This window comes from Neodiprion pinetum, chromosome 2, assembly GCF_021155775.2.
Source record: "Neodiprion pinetum isolate iyNeoPine1 chromosome 2, iyNeoPine1.2, whole genome shotgun sequence".
NCBI classification, from domain to species: domain Eukaryota; kingdom Metazoa; phylum Arthropoda; class Insecta; order Hymenoptera; family Diprionidae; genus Neodiprion; species Neodiprion pinetum.
The window spans coordinates 41,735,558-41,753,064 of record NC_060233.1 but is presented as its reverse complement, the minus strand read 5'-3'; the positions used below and the strand labels follow the sequence as shown (position 1 = coordinate 41,753,064).

The 17,507-nt window shown below is 44.1% G+C and overlaps 1 long non-coding RNA gene across 1 annotated transcript; it reads left to right on the top strand.

The window, feature by feature from the left end:
* Positions 1 to 8,185: 8,185 nt before the first annotated feature.
* Positions 8,186 to 11,685, top strand: LOC124213389 (uncharacterized). The gene is made up of 5 exons (XR_006881873.2): positions 8,186 to 8,719; positions 8,963 to 9,107; positions 9,347 to 9,471; positions 9,696 to 9,799; positions 10,598 to 11,685. It is a non-coding gene; the product is annotated as an uncharacterized lncRNA (long non-coding RNA).
* Positions 11,686 to 17,507: the final 5,822 nt, after the last annotated feature.

The window sequence follows — 17,507 nt, the reverse complement described above, 5'->3', positions numbered from 1 at the left end:
TGTATTTATTCACGCACGAGCGGAGTTCAACGTATTGCTGGGACACACGCGGTGCGTTGTACGGATGTATCGTCTGCAACAAACCAGCGCAAACGACCTTCGGGGAAATAGTAATATTAATAAATATTTTTCCATCTTTGCCGATTTATGGCAGTCATTTGTTGTTTCATTCTTTCAATATTCAAACTCATGCGCGACCCGTGATAGCTTCGATTAGCCACGGCGCATAAATACGCCTCGGCTGTACGAAGCTGCAATCGCGTGCAGGCTGCACCAAGGGTGTTCAGGTTTCATATGCCTTCTCAACCGACGGTGAAAATCACGCGTAATGACAAGCCGTTGAATTGAAACTTGGGAGTATAGTACGAGGATCGTGTAATTGTTGGTTCGAGATTGATTCGTGACGCGGTGCCCTGTGACTCTCCCACGCCCTCAAGTCGACCGCATCAAACTCTGATCCCTGATGCGCTACTCAAGCTCGAAGTAAGTGGTTCATTAATATCACTAGCCTTCGGTCAGCGAATAAGAGGCTAGAGACACGGACGCACAGAAGCCGTGACGCTGCAGAAGACCTATCAGTTTGGATGATTACCGATTAAAGCGCGAGAGGAGGACCCAATAAGTATACAACCCGAGCGTTTTATGCTAGCGTACGTCGTTTCAAGTTTTCTCTCGGTGTAGCCTCTCGTGGATGCAGTCGTACCTTCGACGAACTTGTTCACAAGGCATTACGAACTCAATCGCACGCTGCGGTGGCACGTCGTTGACCGTTTTGATGATGCTCATAGTTATAGAGTCGGAGAAGAGGAGGAAGTATAGAGAAAATTGCGACGCAAGTCAGTTTTGTGCAAATATCATGCGACAGGCTGGAGATTGAACGTGAGAGAATAACGCTGCACAATTGCAAAGTATGAACGTGGAAAGAGGAAACAACGGTATTCAATTTCCGGGATTATCGTCTTCGGGCAAATTGGATGTACCTTTAGTGTATGTGATAAATGTACGGTTCTGCATGCGATGCAAAGTGCGAAGCAGAAGGTGTTCATCATCACCGAAACCGCCGTAACAACCCTCGACGAATCGGGAATAGAGCTAGACCGAGACATTCCCGTTATTACCGAGGATATTAAATTAGGTAGAACCACCGCAATTACCGGTCCGATTTACAGTATAATGCAACAAAGTTGCCGCAACTAACCGGCAATTCTGTTACAACGCAGACAGTATCGAAGATGTTCGTGTAGCAGCGTTTTCAGCATGCGAAGAGGATTGCCTATCCTGCAATTATTACATCTATACGAAACTGCAGGCATGAGACGCCCATCAATCGATGCTGCGAGTATAATGCATCTACTTTCCATGGCAGTTCAGCATGCGCCGCGGAAACACCGATCCATAAATGCAGGTGCACTTCGTAGTGTGGGTACGCAAAGTGAGCCCGTGCAGCTTACGGTGCGGTAGAAAAGATCATCTAGTAGCCCGTAGCTCGTTGACTTGAAGTGCGGGTATGGGGTTTGATAATCGGCTAAGTACACCGCATTCTTCGTGAATAATTGATTAGCTCCTTCGGCTATGAATTATCAGACCAAACCCACCCGACGATCCCGCAATCCCATGAGTCAAGAATGCATCGCCTCGAAGATAGATTACTTCCTCGTGATAATGCGTGCAACGCCGCTTTCCAAACGAGCAGAAGAAACCAACATCCTCAACACTCTGAGCTGCTTATTCCGCTGCTGGGAAAATTAAAAAAAGTTTCTTCGATCTTTACGCGCTATCCCATCGCTCAACTTTTTGTGACAATTTCCATGACCACGATCGCCTGAAAGCGTTCTGCTCGTGTACTCAAATCCCCTTTGAATTCCCATCTTCTGACCCTCGCCGTACTTGTCCTGTTTCTCTCGCCTCGTTCTCTCCGAAGTTTGTGTCTATAAAGCAGCATCAAGCGATTACACGGAACGAGGACCTAATTAAACCTCCGCAACTTAACACTGCGCGTAGTTTACACTGTATGTGTCTTCTCGAACTCCCACAAAAGCCTGGCATAAAAACCCTACACCCATTCTTGCATGTATACATTTGAAAGCTTTACGGCTGTAAGCGTGAAGCCGACTGCATGTAATCCATTTCTCGCGCGTCCCGAAGAGTCCGGGCATTATCGCGTCTCTTCTTCCCCTTCGCCAGGCACAATAGACGCCCTGGGCGACAGTCGGGTATATACAGTATACCAATACCTGTACGTGTAACAAGTTCACCGGGGTTCGTCCGGGTTGAGCGACGTGCCTAATTGCCCGATCAATCATTTCGCCGAAGACTTTATACGCCAGGTACCATGATGGCTTTTTGGCTGGCCGAATCAAGGCTTGGACATAAATTGCACCCGGAGAATGTTCCAGCCGTGATGAGCAATTGCGACCCCCCGCAGACGCGGCTCAAATCACTGTAGTTCCCTTCAGGCAATTTGCAACGGGTCGCAGACGGTTCGGAAATTAGCTTCTCATCCGATCGCTTCTCAATTAATCCGACGTTGCAGCGTAAAAGCGGGCCAGTCTTCGCTTCTGCAGGTATGTACCTCAATTTGTCGTAAAACAGTTGGGGTCCGGTTTGAACCCGCTATTCCTGCAGCTTATAGACCATCTTATCCGCATTTTCTGTTCGCGGACATTGAGCGACAGTGAATAAAAGTTGACCTCTGGCAACACGGCGTCCGTCATTGTAGCCGTTCCTGCCTTTCGGAGTGTTGAATTTTTTGCCTTTCGCTTCTGCATTATACCGTATACCGTGTCTTGCGTTATTGTAGGCACTCCAGAGGCAACGTGACTCCGTACCGATAAAACTGTCAAACGAGCAACGTGGCAAGCACACTTAGCTTAGATTTACACATTTGTGACTTATGACCAGCCGTTCGCTATAGGGGTAGCGTATAAAATTTTGCCCATTTTCGCTGTCGCCCTTTGCCATAAGAGCACGATTTTCCACGGTGACTGATTCCGAGACGCGAGAGTAACAGCGAGAATGGAAATGATCCGCTTCGTAGAAGTCTCAAAGTGGTTTAGATGCGGTATCGGAACTTTGCACTGTCATAAATCCCAGGGAAAAGCATTCGGTGCGGAATATGTGCGGTCTGAAAATTTCTGACGCAGAACCTGCAACCATATTTGCATATAATCTACAACGAACCGCGAATAAACCGAGTAAGAAGTAAAGGTAACCGGGAATACCTGTGACCCGCGATCCCTCGATAAGCCGGACATCTCCGTGAACACTGGTTACTTGAAAATACACCGAAGCCAATTAAGCCCGCGACGTTAACCCCCCGCCCTTTCTACTCCATGCAGCCGCGTTCCCAGGCAGGCCGGAGATTCATCGAGAGGTCAAGGACGAGCTCGATTGAAAAATCGGAATGAGAAGAGGTAAAAGGAAAAAAGCTCAGATCGCTCGGAGCCCTCTCATTAATTTATACAACGTACTATGCCCGTCTTGTAATAGATACGATACATGGACAATGTTAATTGTCGGCAAGTTCACTGTGTTCAACAAATTCGAAACTTTTCATATCCGGGTACGTGCGAGATTTCGAGATCATATGATGTGCACCCAATTTGCAGAGAGCGAAGGTGCTGCTGATGTATAATACAATGAGTATCCCGATCGAATGCAGGGGCATCGGGAATCCTGTTCACCTCGGGATTAAATCCACGAGGATTGTGCAGAAGAGGAGAAGGCGAGGACGGGACACGAAGCGGCAAAGAACTATAAACTGCAGAAGCGTCGAGGAGTCAGCGTCGAGTCGTATATCTCGCGGTAGTAGAGAGCGAGAGAATAACTGCGGTAAAGATTAACCAGGTCTAATCTAACCTTGAGGACTGTTGAAGCGGCGGCGCAGGTACGCGTCGGCTCGTGAAAACGACCTTGCGATCGGCGGAGTAACGCGGCCGATCGGCGATCACGTTTCAGGCGATCGGCGAGGAGGGACTGCGAGCAAAACCGTCGCTCTTCGACGGCCGAGGCGATGGGGGCCGGCGATCCTGTCTCCTCGCTCGGCTCCTCCGGTTTCGCAGGACTCGTGGAAGCCGGCGACAAGCGCGGCGGGTAGGTATAAAATCGGAACAGAATCGGCGTCATAAGTCACTGACGCTCTGCGTCGAAGATCTCCCGCACCCGATGGCGCCGCGCGTGCGGAGGAATGTCTGCAGCGGCCTTCTTCTTGCGGCGAACAATCCTACGGCCCGTTGCACGTAAAGGCAGCGCACCACTGACCAATAAGTCGGTGCAATGGGACCGACGCAGTCTACCTTTTATCGAAGTATAATGCTGTATTACGGCTGGCATGGGACCCGGTTTTTCGCGGTGCCGGTTCAGCCGCCAGCCGTTAACCAGGAGTCGGGCTCGCGCTGTGTTTGTTGGTAAAAAGCTCGACTGCCGCGTCTAGCGCTGCGGAACCTCGCGGCCCTCGGACAATCATAGCTCGAGACGTGCAAGCGTGTGCGTGCTTGCGCGCCGCCGAGCATGATCGCTGCGATCAAACTAATGGCTCGCTATACCCTGTCGTTTAATTGGCGTTTTCATTTAATGGCCTCTGATTATTATTTTCCCATGAAACCATCATCCTCTCTTCTTGCCCAGCTCCGCGGCGGTCTCGAATGAGTGCTTACGCTCTTCTTTCATCCCTAAGCCGGGGTGACGGACGCCGCAATGAGGAGGGCTGCGGCTTTTGATCGCCGCCGCGGCGGCCGCGGCCGCAGTCGGTAAGTCACGGATAATGGCGCGGGCGCGTCTGCGTTACCGGCTAGCCGGGACGTACGTATGTGTGTGCCTAGGTATGCAAATTGCGAATCGGTCGGCGCGGCCTGCGGGACAACCGCGGAGGCCTCGCGGTACATTGTACATACCTCGTTGGTTGTATACCTTGTAGCTCGTAACCTGTAAGCTGTACGCCTCCGCGTTTTTACGGATTCCCCGCCTTAACTAATGATCTCCCGGGACGTTACCATTAATTTGTCTCCCGGACACCGAGCTGACCTTACACCACTCCTTCTCGTACAGGGGCAGGCTTTGTCCGCGAGTAACTCGCTCGGCATATCCGTAATCTGAGCCTCGACTATTCCCCTTTAGTTTCTTTGGTAAATAAGCGCAGCTTGAGATGTTTTTGCTCGAATTATATGCTTAGTGCCTGATTTTGAATAATGATCTAGCCATCGTCATCGGCGTTGTATTTCTGTTTCAGGATGAAGCAAAACCGCATCTCTTCGGACGGTGATTCGGAATAGTTTTCGCAGGCCATTGAGTGTCGATAAACCGTATGGCAGCGTCATCTGTGAGAGGAGCCGAGAAACCTGCCAGTAGCTGAGAGCCGTGAAGTTGCCAATAAGGCAGAAACGTTCGTAATAATTTTTGCCCACTGATTTGAATTACAATTCGATTGGCGATTCTCTCTCAATGGAAAAAAAGCTAGCGGCGTTGTATGAATAGGTACTGCATTTACTCTGGAACAACACCTATAAACAGAAGGGTCCGCAAATCGATTCTGAGGCGAACATTCCGTGGCTCACAGGATCAAAAAAAAAAGAAGGCAATTCATGCATTTTTGGAGTTAATTTTTACCAATTTCAAAAAATGCTATATTAATGGATTGAAACGCTAAATTGACGTAGTTTCGCGACAGAAATCGATTGCGCGCAATCTGGAATCACTGCGAACAACGAATCAAAAGTTACTTCCGGAAAAAAGCAAGTAGTCATAGCCGGACAGTTACAGACTCAGGCCAGTATAGTTTATTCAATATGCCTTAATTCTAGTGAGTGTTTCGGTGTCAGTGTATAGCAATTGACCAAGTTGACAAATGAAATTCGAATACGCTGCGAGCAATGAACCAGGATTTACAACCAAAAAACGAAATATTTTCTTCGTAATTTTTCTGCTGTTGATCCTACTGTACTGATTACCTAGCCGGTAATCACGTCAGCGTCCTTTACGCGTCACTAATTACCGACGTGCAATTTCCATTATAGCGTATTACACGCTCTTACCATCAGATCTTGGATCTATATCAATCCACACAGTTACCATCATAGTGTACATCGTTACTGCATCACTTTCAGCTTTCCGAAAATCTCAAGAAGACGGATTTAGAAAATAAATTATGATCGAAGAGTGAAGAATAAATTGAACTTAACATTGATTCCACATTCAAGTGCAGAACAAATGAACCAAAATCAGAAAAACCCTTAAATTCAGCAACCTCCGAACTCGAGTACTGCTGTTGCAACTGCAGAAAACAACTTTACAAGTAAGTAGGAATTTGTGAGTACCTAACGCTATTAATTGATCGACAAGAGCTTGTTATTTGTTATCAAATATGTCTTTTGAATGGAAGTGTTTGTGTGAACAGAACTATGACAATCACGCATGGTGATAGTTGGCACGACCCAAAATAACCGAATTCACGAAAAATGTCCAGCTGAACAAGAAACCTGAACAAACCAAACATCATAACTCGCACGCCTAGATATCGCACAAATTGTGAACCCCATTTCGATCTCTCTCGAGAAGCATATCGAAGATCTCTCGAAGATGGTCTTCCAGAACGTACCACTACGCTCATTTTGATATATTTTCTACGTTCGTAAGGGTCCAATTAGGGAAAACAGCTTTATACATATCGATTCCAAGACGGAAAATGTTTCGCTCGAGGAAAAAGTGAAGATCTCCCGTTTGCATTTTTATTCGAAGTTTTGACGAGTTTTGCAAAGTTCTGTAATAAATTCTTTGGTGCACTATATCGACGTAATTTTGCAAGAGGAATCGATTCAGTGCAGTCCCAATGCACTGCGATCAACAGTTCAAGAGTTATAGCCCAAAAATGAAAGACATTTTCATTTTGACATCTCTCTGGTGCTGGTTTTCACTTTGTCGCTTCTCTGCTGTCGATCTCACGCTCTTTACGCTGTGTTTTCTGAATTCCTGGGGGTGCAATTGGTCAGGAAAGTGTTATACAAATCGAATCAGAGACCAAACGTTGTTCAGCCAAAAAACAAAAGATTTTCCTGGTAATTCCACTACTGTTGGTCCTACACTTTTCGTGACGACTTGTCTGAGCTTCTAAAGGTCCAATTAGTCAGGAAAGGGTTACGGCCGAAAATCGTTTAGTTCCTCTCGGGTGTTCAGAGAGGTGGGCAAGGAAAATGACTAATTCAGAGCCACAAAGTGTTTGTTCGTTGACTGAAGAATATGAAGACAGTTGCCCTAATGGGCTTTGGTGTGACAACCGAAAATCGCCGTGCGTTGAGAGCAATGGTAAGCCCAAGCCAGTACTTAGCCTAATACGTGACGCATACTATAAATTACATAATTTCCAGGAGACAAACTAGATTATCTACAAAAATACGGCTCTAATCTGAAAATAGAAAAATTATCCATTTCGAAATGGGATTCTATTCGACACGCGCTCGATGTATTCGATAACATTAATATTCATAATTATTCCAACAACTTTGCATGTGCTCTCTCGATCTTGAATTTTCGTAGTTATAGAATCGAAACGCTGTTTTAGCTAGTCGCAAATGAAGTATCAACGTTGGGTAGAAAAGCAAAATTGTTTTTCGAAAAATGTTCGTATGGAAATAAATTCAGAGTAACTTTAAAACATCACGGATGCGCTAATTTTGATCAAGACGAAATGGATGCTCCGTATATGAGACAGTATTCAACGCAGTGTTCTGATTTAAAGACCAAAAAAGGTGATTGTCGGCGATTTTTTGTTTTTTTAATGGGGAGGGTTAGAAAGAAGCTTCTTAAGACTTCGAGTGTATTTTAACACACATTCCGAAGGTACGAGCAAAAATTTTTATCATCCAACTGCCGCAGAACGGCAGCGTTATTACCAAACCCTTCGACTGAAGAATACATCTTTAGTCAACGGCTGACCATCGGAGGGCCAAGCCGCTTGACTCTGGAATCGGCAGGAAAGATAAAGTGCGTATTTCATGTCTGAAATGTGAGAACTAAAATCATTATACATCATATCATGTCATCATACATCATACATCACACATTGTACATCATACATAGTATTAAAGGTCGAAACCAAAGTTTGGATGTTCGGATGTTCAGACAGTGACGTCACCCAAATTTTTTTTTTCTCTTGACGTCATCGATCTATATAGACGAAAATCAGCTAGCCGAATTCCTCAGTCTGGAAACAACCGCGCAGTAGAGAGGACGTATGAGAATCGCGCTCCGCAGATTTCGAGTTCCGGGTTCTCTACCTCCTGGATCCTGCGTTCCGGGTCCGCTTCCTGATGCAACGCGAGTTCCAGGACAAGCGCTCCGTGGTCCCTGCGCTCCAGGTCCACTACCTGGTGAAACTCGACTTCCAGGACAACCGCTCCGTAGTTTCTGCGCTCAAGGTCCATTACCTGGTGAAACTCGACTTCAGGAACAAGCGCTCCGTACTTCCTGCGCTCCAGGTCCGCTACCTGGTGAAACTCGACTTCCAAGACAAACGCTCCGTGGTTCTGGTGGTCCAGGTCCTTGACCTGGTAACGTTCGACCTTCAGGACTAATTTTCCGTAGATCTGGCTGTTGAGATCCTCCACCTGATGTTACTCGACTTCAGGACTAATTTTCCGTAGTTCTATCTGTCCAGGTCCTCCACCTGATGGATCTTGACATCCAGGAGAAGCGCTCCGTAGTTCTGGCTGTCCCGGTCCTTGACCTGGTAATGTTCGACCTTCAGGACTAATTTTCCGTAGTTCTGTTTAAACCTGTCATGTTCACAATAAATTATTTCAATTCATTTTTCGTGCGAGCCCAAATTCATTAGCTATCAATGCGCTAGTAAAACTCCAATAATTTTTCATAATTTTCTCATAAACTTCTGGGTAAAATGTGACATTAAAAAAATTACATTAATCCTTACACAATATTTTTGATGAGATCTAATACTTGTAATATTTATTAGTGTTCGAGGTATAACCCGAGGTGGTCAGCGGTGGTCGTTGGAGGTGGTTGGCGGTAGTTGAAGGTGATCGGAGGTGAACAAGGAGGAGGACGATGAGGACGACGAGGAGAACAAGGTGGACGAGGAGGGCGAGGATTTGTGCTCGGTGAGTAAAACATTTTTATAATATTTGATGGCAATTGTAATTATATTTCATCTAAAATATTTCAAACTTGTCATGTTTACAATAAATTATTTTAATTCATCTTTCACGCTGGCACATATTCAGTAGCTTCAAATGCGCAAATAAAATTTATTACATATTAATTAATTAATTGATTATATTGATCCTTACATAATATATTTGATGTGTTCTTATACTGAAAATATTTATTACTATTCCAGGTATATCCCGAGGTGGTTATCGGTGGTGGTTAGAGGTGGTTGGCGCTGGTTGGAGGTGGTCGGAGGTGAACGAGAAGAAGGGCGAGGAAGACGAGGAGAACAAGGAGGACGAGGATTTGTGCTCGGTGAGTTTAACATTTTTATAAGATTCAATGGAAACTGTAGTTATAGTCGAACTTGTCATGTTTACAATAAATTATTTCAATTCATTTTTCGCGCAAGCACATATTCAGTAGCTTCAAATGCACTAATAAAATTTATTACATATTAATTAATTAATTAATTATATTGATCCTTACATAATATTTTTGATGTGTTCTCACACTGAAAATATTTATTATCATTCCAGGTATAACTCGAGGTGGTTAGCAGTGGTCGTTGGTGGTGGTTGGAGGTAGTCGAGCTGGACGAGGAGAACAAGGTGGACAAGGAGGATGAGGGGATTTGTGCTCGGTGAGTTTAACATTTTTATAATATTTGATGAAGAAGGATCAGTATCAGGAGTAGGAATAGGAGTAGGATCAGAAGGAGGAGTAGGAGTAGGATCAGGAATAGGATCAGGAATAGAATCAGGAGTAGGAGTAGGAGTATGAGTAGGATCAGAAGTGGGATCGGGAGTAGAAGTAGGAGTAGGAGTAGGATCAAAGAAATATGTAGAAATAGGAGTAGAAGTAGGAGTAGTAGTAGGAATAGGACTCGGAGTAGGAATAGGAGTAGAAGTAGTAACAGTAGGAGTAGTAGTAGGATCAGGAGTAGAAGTAGGAAAAGGAATAGGATCAGGAGTAGGAGTAGAAGTAGACGCTAGAGAGGCAGGGCGGGGTGTAGCTGGGTGGGGTGGGGTAAAGCCTAGACAGAAATCGTACCTAAGTTAATTTTCAGGGTATTCCTCAAGGTGCGACGTCTTCAGAGGTACCGGCACGACTTGATCGGGCGTCTCGACGTCCGGCGTTTCCCACTCTCCTTAGGGTTACCCCTTCCCTTCCCGTCGCGAGGCCTCCGTTACACGCGATTCTGGGTATTTTATGCTCCGTGCGTAGGCGTATGTTGATTTCGAGGCCAGTTCGGACGAGTAGAAAAAATCCAGAGATTTCAGTTTGGATGTGTAAATCGTATTAGTGTGCACGATCGTATATATAGGTATGTACGTGCGTGCGTGTGTGCGGGAGGGGGGCACTTGTATGATCAACAATTTTTACCGATAATTCGAAATTTGTTTTGAATAGAAAGCACTAATTTTAGATCTTGTTTCAGGTAACTCTGCACATACTTTCGATCTCTTCGCTATATTGGTACACGACGAGTGAACCTCGTTTCGTGGGCTCCATCCGATTGGACTCAGCAACACGAATTCGTCGCCTAATTCTCGGAGGTGCAATAACAAAAATTAAACGTGAAATACTTGTAGCTATTATGAGAAAGGATAAGTTAGGTTAAGGATCTCTGGATAGGTGCACTCTGGTTTAATGACAAACTGCATATTGAAGCGTTCGCTGAAACTGTACTTATGACTAACTCCTTGAATGCGGGAGGATTACAGTACAAGGAGGCGTTTGGACGGCATTGCAGCGCTGCGACATTCTTGAATAACGAACAAAGTACATCGGATGACCATCGGAAATACAACGTGTTTAATTTCTTCGTGAAACCTGCTTCCACAACTGACACATAATTCATATCTATTCTGATGCTCGATACAAAGCATTTATTCTGCAAGCTATTGAATCGTCTTATGTCAGATGAGATAAGTCGAAACGCATGATGGATGATCAAAAATGATAACACAAAATAACATGCACGTGAAAAAACACACAGGCCTCACTAGCATGCAGTGAGAATATGCACGTCCGACTCCTTAGCTGTGGGTCCTACGATGTTCTGGATGCCGTGATTTTGAGGATTCTGAATGATGTTGGAATCGATTCTTGAATGCATTATTTCGACGTAATTTTGCGAAAGGAATCGTTTGGGCGCGGTCCAAATACGCTGCGCGCAAGAAATCCAGAATTGCAGCCAAAAGCATCCGATTCCTACCGAGTTTTCAGATGGATGGGAAAGGAAAATAATAAATTCACAGTGACAAAGTTTTTGTTTCAGTTCAGTTACAGTTTATTCAATGTGCCTTAATTCTAATACAAGTGTTCGCGTGACAGTGTACGGTACTTCAACAGGTTGCCTAATAGTAGTTATTATAAAGTTAAAGACACAGAGAATATGAGGAAAGAGAAGTACAATATAAGTTGCTTTGAGCAGAATGCGTGAATGGTTATATGGATATGAGGTATATGTTGTAAAGTTCATGTTCTGAGCTATACACGTGTGCAATGTACATACCTCTAAAGAATACGATATGAATAATATTGGAATTTTACTACTGCATGTAACCTGTACTAAAATCAATAAATTAATGAATTTCCCTGTATCCTTTATGCCCTTTTTCTGCTGTTGTTTCTACGGTATTTCTGGTGTATTTTCGGCGTTCCTGGGTGTACAATTGATTGGAACACGGACATGCAAATGAATTGCGAAGCAACCGATTTTTTGCTGAAAAAGTGACCCCTTTGTATTTTTGGCGAAAATTTTCGCGATTTTGAAAAGTGCTGGAATAAATTCTTTCTTGCACCATTCCGACGTAATTTTGCGAGAGGAATCGAATAAGCACAGTCCGGATACGCTGCGAGCAGCCGATCAAAAGTTACAGCCGAAAAACCAGAAGCTGTGTTTTCGACATTTTTCAGCAAGTGCTTTTTCCTTCGTAACTTCTTCACCGTTGATCCCACGCTCCTTTCGCTGCGTTTTCCGAGTTCCTGGGGGTCCAATTAGTCAGGAAATAGTCATACAAGCCGAATCTGAGACCACAAATTTTTGGCTCCAAAAATGAAGAAAAAAGTAAGGCTAACCCCTTTGCATTTTTGGCGAAAATTTTCGCGATTTTGAAAAGTGCTGGAATAAATTCTTTCTTGCACTATTCCGACGTTTTTTTGCGAGAGGAATCGATTAAGCGCAGTCCCGATACGCTGCGAGCAACGGATCAAAAGTTAGAGCCTAAAAACCAGAACTTCTGTTTTCGACATTTTTCAGCAAGTGCTTTTTCCTTCGTAACTTCTTCACCGTTGATCCCACGCTCCTTTCGCTGCGTTTTCTGAGTTCCTGGGGGTCCACTACGTCAGGAAATAGTCATACAAGTCGAATCTGAGACCACAAATTTTTGGCTCCAAAAATGAAGAAAAAAGTAAGGCTAACCCCTTTGCATTTTTGGCGAAAATTTTCGCGATTTTGAAAAGTGCTGGAATAAATTCTTTCTTGCACCATTCCGACGTAATTTTGCCAGAGAAATCGATTGAGCGCAGTCTCGATACGCTGCGAGCAACGGATCAAAAGTTAGAGCCTAAAAACCAGAACTTCTGTTTTCGACATTTTTGAGCAGGTGCTTTTTCCTTCGTAACTTCTTCACCGTTGATCCCACGCTCCTTTCGCTGCGTTTTCCGAGTTCCTGGGGGTCCAATTAGTCAGGAAATAGTCATACAAGCCGAATCTGAGACCACAAATTTTTGGCTCCAAAAATGAAGAAAAAAGTAAGGCTAACCCCTTTGCATTCTTGGCGAAAATTTTCGCGATTTTGAAAAGTGCTGGAATAAATTCTTTCTTGCACCATTCCGACGTAATTTTGCGAGAGGAATCGATTAAGCACAGTCCGGATACGCTGCGAGCAGCCGATCAAAAGTTACAGCCGAAAAACCAGAAGCTGTGTTTTCGACATTTTTCAGCAAGTGCTTTTTCCTTCGTAACTTCTTCACCGTTGATCCCACGCTCCTTTCGCTGCGTTTTCCGAGTTCCTGGGGGTCCAATTAGTCAGGAAATAGTCATACAAGCCGAATCTGAGACCACAAATTTTTGGCTCCAAAAATGAAGAAAAAAGTAAGGCTAACCCCTTTGCATTTTTGGCGAAAATTTTCGCGATTTTGAAAAGTGCTGGAATAAATTCTTTCTTGCACCATTCCGACGTAATTTTGCGAGAGGAATCGATTAAGCACAGTCCCGATACGCTGCGAGCAGCGGATCAAAAGTTACAGCCGAAAAACCAGAAGCTGTGTTTTCGACATTTTTCAGCAAGTGCTTTTTCCTTCGTAACTTCTTCACCGTTGATCTCACGCTCCTTTCGCTGCGTTTTCTGAGTTTCTGGGGGTCCACTACGTCAGAAAATAGTCATACAAGTCGAATCTGAGAGCACAAATTTTTGGCTCCAAAAATGAAGAAAAAAGTAAGGCTAACCCCTTTGCATTCTTGGCGAAAATTTTCGCGATTTTGAAAAGTGCTGGAATAAATTCTTTCTTGCACTATTCCGACGTAATTTTGCGAGAGGAATCGATTAAGCGCAGTCCTGATACGCTGCGAGCAACGGATCAAAAGTTAGAGCCTAAAAACCAGAACTTCTGTTTTCGACATTTTTCAGCAAGTGCTTTTTCCTTCGTAACTTCTTCACCGTTGATCCCACGCTCCTTTCGCTGCGTTTTCTGAGTTCCTGGGGGTCCACTACGTCAGGAAATAGTCATACAAGCCGAATCTGAGACCACAAATTTTTGGCTCCAAAAATGAAGAAAAAAGTAAGGCTTTGCATTCTTGGCGAAAATTTTCGCGATTTTGAAAAGTGCTGGAATAAATTCTTTCTTGCACCATTCCGACGTAATTTTGCGAGAGGAATCGAATAAGCACAGTCCGGATACGCTGCGAGCAGCCGATCAAAAGTTACAGCCGAAAAACCAGAAGCTGTGTTTTCGACATTTTTCAGCAAGTGCTTTTTCCTTCGTAACTTCTTCACCGTTGATCCCACGCTCCTTTCGCTGCGTTTTCCGAGTTCCTGGGGGTCCAATTAGTCAGGAAATAGTCATACAAGCCGAATCTGAGACCACAAATTTTTGGCTCCAAAAATGAAGAAAAAAGTAAGGCTAACCCCTTTGCATTTTTGGCGAAAATTTTCGCGATTTTGAAAAGTGCTGGAATAAATTCTTTCTTGCACCATTCCGACGTAATTTTGCGAGAGGAATCGATTAAGCACAGTCCCGATACGCTGCGAGCAGCGGATCAAAAGTTACAGCCGAAAAACCAGTAGCTGTGTTTTCGACATTTTTCAGCAAGTGCTTTTTCCTTTGTAAGTTCTTCACCGTTGATCTCACGCTCCTTTCGCTGCGTTTTCTGAGTTTCTGGGGGTCCACTACGTCAGAAAATAGTCATACAAGTCGAATCTGAGAGCACAAATTTTTGGCTCCAAAAATGAAAAAAAAAGTAAGGCTAACCCCTTTGCATTTTTGGCGAAAATTTTCGCGATTTTGAAAAGTGCTGGAATAAATTCTTTCTTGCACTATTCCGACGTAATTTTGCGAGAGGAATCGATTAAGCGCAGTCCTGATACGCTGCGAGCAACGGATCAAAAGTTAGAGCCTAAAAACCAGAACTTCTGTTTTCGACATTTTTCAGCAAGTGCTTTTTCCTTCGTAACTTCTTCACCGTTGATCCCACGCTCCTTTCGCTGCGTTTTCTGAGTTCCTGGGGGTCCACTACGTCAGGAAATAGTCATACAAGTTGAATCTGAGACCACAAATTTTTGGCTCCAAAAATGAAGAAAAAAGTAAGGCTAACCCCTTTGCATTTTTGGCGAAAATTTTCGCGATTTTGAAAAGTGCTGGAATAAATTCTTTCCTGCACTATTCCGACGTAATTTTGCCAGAGAAATCGATTGAGCGCAGTCTCGATACGCTGCGAGCAACGGATCAAAAGTTAGAGCCTAAAAACCAGAACTTCTGTTTTCGACATTTTTGAGCAGGTGCTTTTTCCTTCGTAACTTCTTCCCTGTTGATCCCACGCTCTTTTCGCTGCGTTTTCTGAGTTCCTGGGGGTCCAATTAGTCAGGAAATAGTCATACAAGTTGAATCTGAGACCACAAATTTTTGGCTCCAAAAATGAAGAAAAAAGTAAGGCTAACCCCTTTGCATTTTTGGCGAAAATTTTCGCGATTTTGAAAAGTGCTGGAATAAATTCTTTCTTGCACTATTCCGACGTTTTTTTGCGAGAGGAATCGATTAAGCGCAGTCCCGATACGCTGCGAGCAACGGATCAAAAGTTAGAGCCTAAAAACCAGAACTTCTGTTTTCGACATTTTTCAGCAAGTGCTTTTTCCTTCGTAACTTCTTCACCGTTGATCCCACGCTCCTTTCGCTGCGTTTTCTGAGTTCCTGGGGGTCCACTACGTCAGGAAATAGTCATACAAGTCGAATCTGAGACCACAAATTTTTGGCTCCAAAAATGAAGAAAAAAGTAAGGCTAACCCCTTTGCATTTTTGGCGAAAATTTTCGCGATTTTGAAAAGTGCTGGAATAAATTCTTTCTTGCACCATTCCGACGTAATTTTGCCAGAGAAATCGATTGAGCGCAGTCTCGATACGCTGCGAGCAACGGATCAAAAGTTAGAGCCTAAAAACCAGAACTTCTGTTTTCGACATTTTTGAGCAGGTGCTTTTTCCTTCGTAACTTCTTCCCTGTTGATCCCACGCTCTTTTCGCTGCGTTTTCTGAGTTCCTGGGGGTCCAATTAGTCAGGAAATAGTCATACAAGTCGAATCTGAGACCACAAATTTTTGGCTCCAAAAATGAAGAAAAAAGTAAGGCTAACCCCTTTGCATTTTTGGCGAAAATTTTCGCGATTTTGAAAAGTGCTGGAATAAATTCTTTCTTGCACCATTCCGACGTAATTTTGCGAGAGGAATCGATTAAGCGCAGTCCCGATAGGCTGCGAGCAGCGGATCAAAAGTTACAGCCGAAAAACCAGTATTCGAGTTTTCGCTATTTTGCAGCTGGTGTTCTTTCCCTCGTCATTTCTTTGCTGTTGGTCCGCTGCACTTTCTGCTGCGTTTTCTGAGTTCCTCTTCAACTCCTAGGACTTAAAAGTGGTCTTTTCTATACTTCGCGCACGCGCATCCGTGGACTCACTTGACCTTCATAGAACCGGGTACTTTGTGCCCGGAAAACACGCATGGGAAAACGTGAAAAACATGCTCGCGTTGCGTAAAATATTTCTTGCTGAGTACCATTTTTATACCACCTTCCAGCCATGCTTTTTAGTGAATGTAAGACCAATCAAAAAGATGCCTCATCAAAATAAAATATAACATAACGTTATATTTTGTAATAGTGATCAAACAAGAGTGGCTTACATTTACACACATGATCCTCGAGCGAATACTCATATAATACTTTTGCACAATTATAAAATAGCGGAATACAATTCACTTTGCTTGGAAGAAGTGGTTAGATGACAAACTATGCATATTACAATAGTAGTTTGTTGAAAACCTTTGTTTTGAAGTTTTTGTATTGAATATTATTATTTGATAACGACGTTGAGAACCATCGGTCGGGCTTGTGCATAAGCTCAGGACACCTGTCCCTAAGAAGCATCCGCCTCGCCCCACCCCTCCCCTCCAACCTCCCTAATATTACACAAAGAACATGTTTTATTCGCGCACCTCCACGCCGCAATCCAATAAGTGATCGCAATGCGGTATTCCAATTATGCGTATATATACCGCCGAAAACGATAGAATTTCAAACGAGGAAGAATTCGAGTGTCACGATGTGTGCGCTACAGCTGCTCTTCCTCATCCTTGTTGCTACGGCATCGATTAATGCAGTCACATACAATGTCACCGCACCGACAGAATGGTGGCAAATAAACGTCATGTACCAAATCTGGGTCGAATCCTTCAAAGACAGTGATGGCAATGGAAAGGGCGATTTGAATGGTAAGCCAGCCTGTTTTCTCAACAGTGATAACATTTATGTTTGTTAATTATTTTATAGATAAGTGCGGTGAAGGCAACACAGTTCTTCTGTGATAAATTTTTCTTACGATGCTCCCACAATCATTATACAGGTATCAAAAGCAAATTGGATCACTTTGTCGACACGGGCGTGACGTGCATTTGGCTGCCGTCGATATACGAAAGTCCCATGGTTGACACTGGCTATGACATATCTAATTTCATTGCCGTGAACTCAGTTTATGGGACACTTGAGGATTTTCAGGCACTGATAACTGCAGCCCATGAATTGGGCCCCAAAGTAATCGTTGATTTTGTTCCCAACCACACGAGTGACGAACACGAATGGTT